Source organism: Artemia sp. Qi Xiang Cuo, chromosome 9, assembly GCF_049724085.1.
Source record: "Artemia sp. Qi Xiang Cuo chromosome 9, ASM4972408v1, whole genome shotgun sequence".
Lineage (NCBI taxonomy): Eukaryota > Metazoa > Arthropoda > Branchiopoda > Anostraca > Artemiidae > Artemia > Artemia sp. Qi Xiang Cuo.
In genome coordinates this window covers 21,759,130-21,766,194 of record NC_142802.1, presented here as the reverse complement: position 1 = coordinate 21,766,194, position 7,065 = coordinate 21,759,130, and positions in this window count along the sequence as shown.

Here is a 7,065-nt window from a genome sequence, read left to right as displayed (position 1 = left end):
ACAAGCATGCTCAGTCGAATGATGTGCTCGAAAACCAAATTGAAAATTGTGAAAAAAATCTTTAGAAACAAGAAAATTATTAAGACGAAAAAGCATCTCCTTCTAAAATATTGTTCTAAACACACACAACAAAGAAGTTGGCCAATATTTGGCTGGATCAATTCGTGCCCCCCCCCCTTATATAATGTGATGATTCAAGATAATACCATGCTTGGGATAATACCATACTGAAAGGAGAGGTTAATAAGTTTTGTTAAGGGATAAATAATGGAAGGAAGTATGAACTTAATTACTTTAGTAGGAATACTATCAGGGCCAGAAGACGAACAATTTTTCAATCCCATAACAATTTTAGCTATTTCTTTCTCCGTCGCTGGTTCCAAAAACATTGACTTCATACAAGGTGGCCCAAGATAAGACCTGAAATTGGATCCTGAAGGAGAAGAACCAACAGCCGAAGCGGTCGTTTTACCAATATTCGCAAAATATGAAGTAAATGCATCTTGAACATTCAGTTCACCTTCGATGATTTTGCCATCGAGATCCAAAAAAGAAGGGGTTGATGGAGACTGAAAAGAGGGCCTAAGCACAGAATTTATAACCTGCCATTTTTTTTTATATCTTTACCACAATCTGAAAAACAATTAAAATAATACTGGGACTTGGCCTTTCGACACACAGAATTATAAATATTCCTATAAATTTTAAATCGCTGAAAGCAAATAGCTTTCATTGAAGGGCTAGCAGACTTAAAGGCCCTCCAGAGATTATTTTTCTTCCTACAACTCCTAAGGAGACCAGGGGTCATCCAAGGATTTAGAGGAAAAGAATTCTTAGACTTTCGATTAGAAAGTGAAACAGAACAAATATCAAGAACAGCGTCTTTAATAGACTCATAAAAAGTATCAAATAAATTACGAAAGTCAGAATCACTCTCAAAACCATCCCAAGAAATTTCTGCCAATCTTGACCTAAGAAGAATCAATTCCACTTCACCAAACCTAAAAGGCCTCTTACCAGACTCACTAGTCCTCTCAATAGTCAGTTTATCAAAACAGTATCTAGAGTAAACAGCGAAATGATCGGAAATGTCGCTCACTAAAACACAATTTTGGATCAAGGTGGCCGTACAGAAAATATTGTCAATCAGAGATGACGTACTCTCTGTTATGCGAGATGGGATACATAAAGAAGGTAAAGTACCTGCGGCAAGCATGGAAGACAGAAAATCCAAAGATACAGAAGACTTTATATCCATCAAGTTTATATTAAAATCTCCCATAATAATTAATTCAGTCGACTGTTTTAGGATGGTATCCAGTAGATCATTAAGGGTGTGCAGAAACAATGGAATAGAGCCACGAGGAGATCTGTAAATAATACCAACAATTTAATACGTACCACAACATTTAGTAACAACGAAAAGTTACGCAAAGACACCTTCTATATTTCTTGATAAATCAATTCTAAGATACTATTGGAGATTATTAGAAGAGCACAAAGCACTACAATCCTAGGCAATGTTTTGTCGATTCAGATGCTCCATGTTAAAGCCATGGAAATCCAAAGGCATATCATTTTTATAGTCTAAAAAAGTCTTGCATAAACAAACAGCGTCAAGCATCCCACCAGAAACAATCTGTTTTAGATTGTCAATTGAAGAACAAAGACCCTGTATATTAAACTGGAACACTGAAAAATATCCATCCCGCTTGACAGCCTCCCTCAGACTAGAAACACATTTACTAATTACTGCGTGGTTCACTGTGGTCAAATCACTGTTGACATGTCCGATAGAATTATTGATAATACTTAAAACATCTAACGGGTTATTTTCATGCTCAAGAAGTCGTCCTACAACTGGGGGCGTTTCTAATTTGCCAGTAAAAAAAGACTAATCGATTTTAGATATGGCATTAAATCATAAAATATACATGCAAAAAAAAAATAAAAAAAAAAAAAAACATATCTAAGCACAATCTGCGAATGATCGAATCTTTCGCATCATTGATTGACCAGGTGGTTTGGCCAAAATTTGCCCGCGGTCAATCCACACATTAAATTTACCGAAGCAATCTCTTGCCGCATTTAAAATTTCACGACGCTTTTTTGTTAGCGATTCTGATAAAAATATTCCACTCTTTGCTAGTTTAGTCTTTTCTATGAAAACAACTCGAGCTAATTCCACATTTTTGAAGCATATTAGCACTGGAGACACTTTAGATTGATCATTAGAGTCATTCAAACTAAATCGATAAACATTTACAATATTATTAACTTCAAAACCAGGGACCAGCATCTTGTCTTTAATGATAACCGATATTTCTTTCTTTAGATAATTTCCAGGCCTCTGCCTTACTCCATTCATCACTAAACAATCCAACATCTTTTCTTGTTCAAAATCATCCACTTTCGATTCCAATGACAAAATCCTACTTTCCAAGCTTTTAACCATTGCAAATAGTCCTTTGAGTGATTTTTCTATTTCTTGGAATTTTGGGTTGTAATCAATGGAAATAGCATCATGAATCTTTTTTACTATAATATCAATTGCTTGATTTGCTGTATCAGGTTCTTATAGTTTAGCTTTTACTTGACGGGAAATCTCAGCTGTAAGAGTCACTTGTGTCCGATTTAATTCATCCTGGGTAAAAGCTATTTTTGCACGATTAGGCTAGGGGCCAGTGAATCTTCTTCATTAACGCTCGCTGGGTTTAATGCTAGATAAGTAGGCGAAGACGATTTATAAATGTCCGGAAACGAATCTAATTCGGTAAATGCTTTACTAACATCTTTTTCCGTTCTTTTGCGAGCATTAGGGTCATCCGAAAGTAATTTCAAATTAGACTCTGCCACTTGGTGCTCAGAATGATCGCCGTAGCAAAAAAACTGTATATCTCCATAATCCTTTAGCACCACTTTTTGACTGCAAAACAATTGCTGGCCAAGGGGGTAACTTTTGAAACTAGCGAGAACAACATCAAAAGGCTTGAATTTCGGCATGAGCGTAGCACTGAAAGTAAATAATTACTTATCTTTGAGTGGGCCAATTAATCCAGTAATTTGCAAATATTTTCAAGTAATTGCAAGTAGTCCAAGTATTTCAATGCACGATTCAGATGATAATAGTTCTGAATACTAATCCAAAGCAACAATCCATAAATAATCCTTAAGCCGTAATCACATGCAAGTCACTTGTGTAATCAGATTTTAGCTTGACAAATTCCTTTTACGCAAAATCAATTGGCTCCGTGCCTAGGTTTATCCACAAGTAAAAAATTAATCCGTGAAATGTACTTTTATTTTCAGATGTGAACTGGTCAGAGACTGAATGAGAACTGAGAACTTTTATATAGTGCGATGAGAACTTTTATATAGTGCTAGTTTGGTTAATGCTAATGAAATAAAACAAAATATGATGAATATATAATAGTTTAGAAACAAATTTGGGCTATATATTTACACATTAGGGGAGGGGAGGGGGGGTAAAGCATAGCATATATTATTACGTAACCTAACCAAACCTAGGTACCCCCCCCCCCTAAAACCCAAAAACAAAAGTCAGGAACGTCATAAAGAGGATTCGAAATAGAAAATTACATACGGAGGTTGCCAAGGAATGAGACGAGCGTTGTAGCACGTGACAATGCCCGCGTTATTTAAGGGCTCATAAAAATCTATTGAACATATTTGACCTTCACTTACAGAACCTTTTTTCTGATAAAACAGTGAGGTTAATTGTAGTAGATCGGCGCATTTTTTGCTGAGTTTTCACCCCCACCTTTTTTTTCCTTTTTTGGTACCCGCTAATGCCAAAGCCTGCACATGGAGGTATTTCAAACAGTTCGTGGTAACGAACTGTAAGTAAGGAGCGACCCGGCTCAATGGTAACCGAAACTCTAAAAAAGGGGATCTTGATACCAATAGATATATCAAAAGAATCAGATTTCAAATTTGATTTCAAATATATAAGTTTCATCAAGTTTAGTCTTACTCATCAAAAGTTAAGCGCCTGAGAAAATTTGGCTGATTTTCTAAAAAAGGGCGAAAGACCCCTAAAGGTTATAGAATCTTAATGAAAATCACACCATCATATTCAGCATATTAGAGGACCCTAGTGTAAAGGTTTCAAGCTCCTGTAAAAAAAAATTTGTAATTTTCCATTTTTTGCCATAATAAAGATCACGGATGCCGTTTTTTTTGTTTTTTTTTTTTTTTTTTTTTTTTTTTTTTCCATAGTTGTTGGTTTCGCCCCAGGGGTCCTATAAAACATTGGGAGGGCTCCATGGAAAGGAAACTAAAAGTTATTGTGCCCATTTTAATTGACCAAAAAAAATGGAGGGCAACTAGGCCCCCTCCCACGCTCATTTTTTTCCCAAAGTCACCTGATCAAAATTTTGAGTTAGCCATTTTGTTCAGCATGGTCGAAAATATGATAAAAATGTCTTTTAGGATGACTTGATCCCCCAAAGTCCCCAGGGGGAGGGCTGAAAGTTATGAACTTTACTCAATGCTAACATATAGTATTGGTTATTGGGAAGTATACAGATTTTTTAAGAGGAGATTTTTTGTGGTAGGTGTGGAAAGGAGAGGGTCGTGGGCTATATGGAAGGATCTTTCCATGAAGGAAGTTTTCATGGGGGAAGGGACATTACTCTGAAGGGGACGCCGGATTTCCCATCATTATTAAAGAAAAAGATCAGGAATTAAATAAAAAAAAACAAGTTTTTCAACTGATCAACTGATTGTTATTAAAAGGTCATTTTTAAAGAACTGGAAAAAAAATTCGAACTATAGTTTAAAGAGCAGGGTATTGACTAGGGGGCGAACCCCCCTTAAAAATTTATGAATATAGAAGGTCGTTACGTAAGTTAATTCTTAGTTACATATATTTATTACTAATAAAAACGTTCGTAAATAAAATTAAACAAGTTTCGAGAAAGCCATTTAACCAAATATAATATGCAAATTTTATTTTAATTATTCATGAACGTTGAGCCAAAATCAAAACCTTCATTAATTCAAAAATGTTCAAAAATTAAATTAAAAAAAACAAGTTTTTTTAACTGAAAGTAAGGAACGACGTTAAAACTTAAAACGAACAGAAATTATTCCGTATATGAAAAGGGCTGTCCCCTCCTCAACGCCTCGCTCTTTACGCTAAAGTTTGACTTTCTCACAACTCTATTTTTTTAAACAATAAAAAAACTTTAGCGTAAAGAGCGAGGCGTTGAGGAGGGGACAGCCCCCTTCATATACGGAATAATTTCTGTTCGTTTTAAGTTTTAACGTCGTTCCTTACTTTCAGTTAAAAAAACTTGTTTTTTTTATTTAATTTTAATAAAAAGTGAACTCCCACGTTTTGCGAACTCTTTAAAACATAAATGGTTGTGCAAGTTTCCATTTGACAAATTCAAACAATGAAATTCGCCTATCACACTTCTTGGTACTTAAACGTTACCGTATTCTCAGCTCGTTTTCAGAAAACAGGTTAATAAGCTATGGGGGCTATTTGCGCGTCTCAAGAGAGGCAACACTTGACGATGTTAACCTTTGGGAAAAGAAAGTCTTAATGACAAAATCTTAAATTAAAAACACGCAAAATTTCATCTTCCTCCAATATTTTCTTTCTGGAGTAAATATCATTCAAAGCTTAGCCCTCCTCTCATTGACGTTAGCCAATCAGGTTCAAATTCACAAGTTAAGCCTAGACACTTATCTTCAACATATAGGATCGACCAGATCACGTCCCCAATGTTTTTCAGAAATATTCTGATAACAGGAAAAAAAACGAAAAAAAAGATACAAAAGAAAAGCAGCTTACTATGATTTTATTGACATAGCTTTTTGTGTGATTGAATTTCACAGGCTGGACATAACCTTCAGATAAAGCTGACAAAGTCCCTTGCAGTGTTGTCTGCTGTGATATCGTCAATTGACTACGTGGTGGCGTCTGAGCTACTGGAGGCACAGGAGGTCCCACAGAACTTGGTGGGGTTGGACTATAAAATAGATTAGCAGAACTAGAACAAAAGATAAGTTAAGGATAAAACAATGTTATGTGAGGAATAAAGTAGGGTAGCGTGTCAATTCTTGTCCAAGTGAATTTTAGCATGTCTTTTTCATAAACTATCTCTGCAGTGTTGAGAAAAAAAGCAGCCTCGCGGCTATTTTTATCCTACAGCTGAACAATACAGTAACCTAATCTTCATAAATTTTTCAATTACCACCAAAAATATAAAATTAATCTTCTTCCCTCCTTGTCTAAGTCTGGGTAGTAGTAAAAACTAAGGGTTTTTGGAGAAGAGGTTCACGACATTGGTTGCTTCTCGGGACCCTTAAAATAATTCATGTATTAAGAATGTCCTTCACTATATAGCCTAATATATCCCTTTTATGGTGTATTTGTTGTTCACGTGGTTTCATTACAGTGGTATACAAGAAAATGAGCTCTAGCGGACGACGAAGGCAGTCCGGAAACCATTATGTTACCGCCTCACAGGCCATAAATGAGGCCAGTACATACATACTAGAATAAATAAAACTGAAGATCTGTAAAATATTTCTGAAACATCCCCCATCAATTCAGCAGAAAACATTTCTTAAAAGCACATGCTCCGAGAGCATTTTACTGTGGATTTGATAATTTAAAATTCTGGTTTTCAATTTGGTAATTTCCAGAATATACGGAATCATTTTAAGTTGCAGAGGGCGCTGAACACACTCTTTTGGAGAGAAGGACTCCACGTTCCTTCTTCACAAAGCAATGGGAGACCACGGAATCAAATGGCAAGGAAAAAGTGTCCTGGACTTGGATTATGCTGATGATTTAAGCAGCCTAGATGAAAGTGCGAGCAAAATGAATGGAGTTTCAGAGGTTTTACGAATTCAGGGTGCTAGAATTGGTTTGAAAATTAATGTTAGGAAGACTAAGTCACTAAGGCTAGGAATAAGTGAAGATGAAAAGGTGACGTTGGGTAATGAAAAGATTGATCAGGTGGGCAGCTTCACTTACCTTGGTAGCATTATCGGTAAAGATGGTGGGAGCAGTGAAGATGTTAAAAA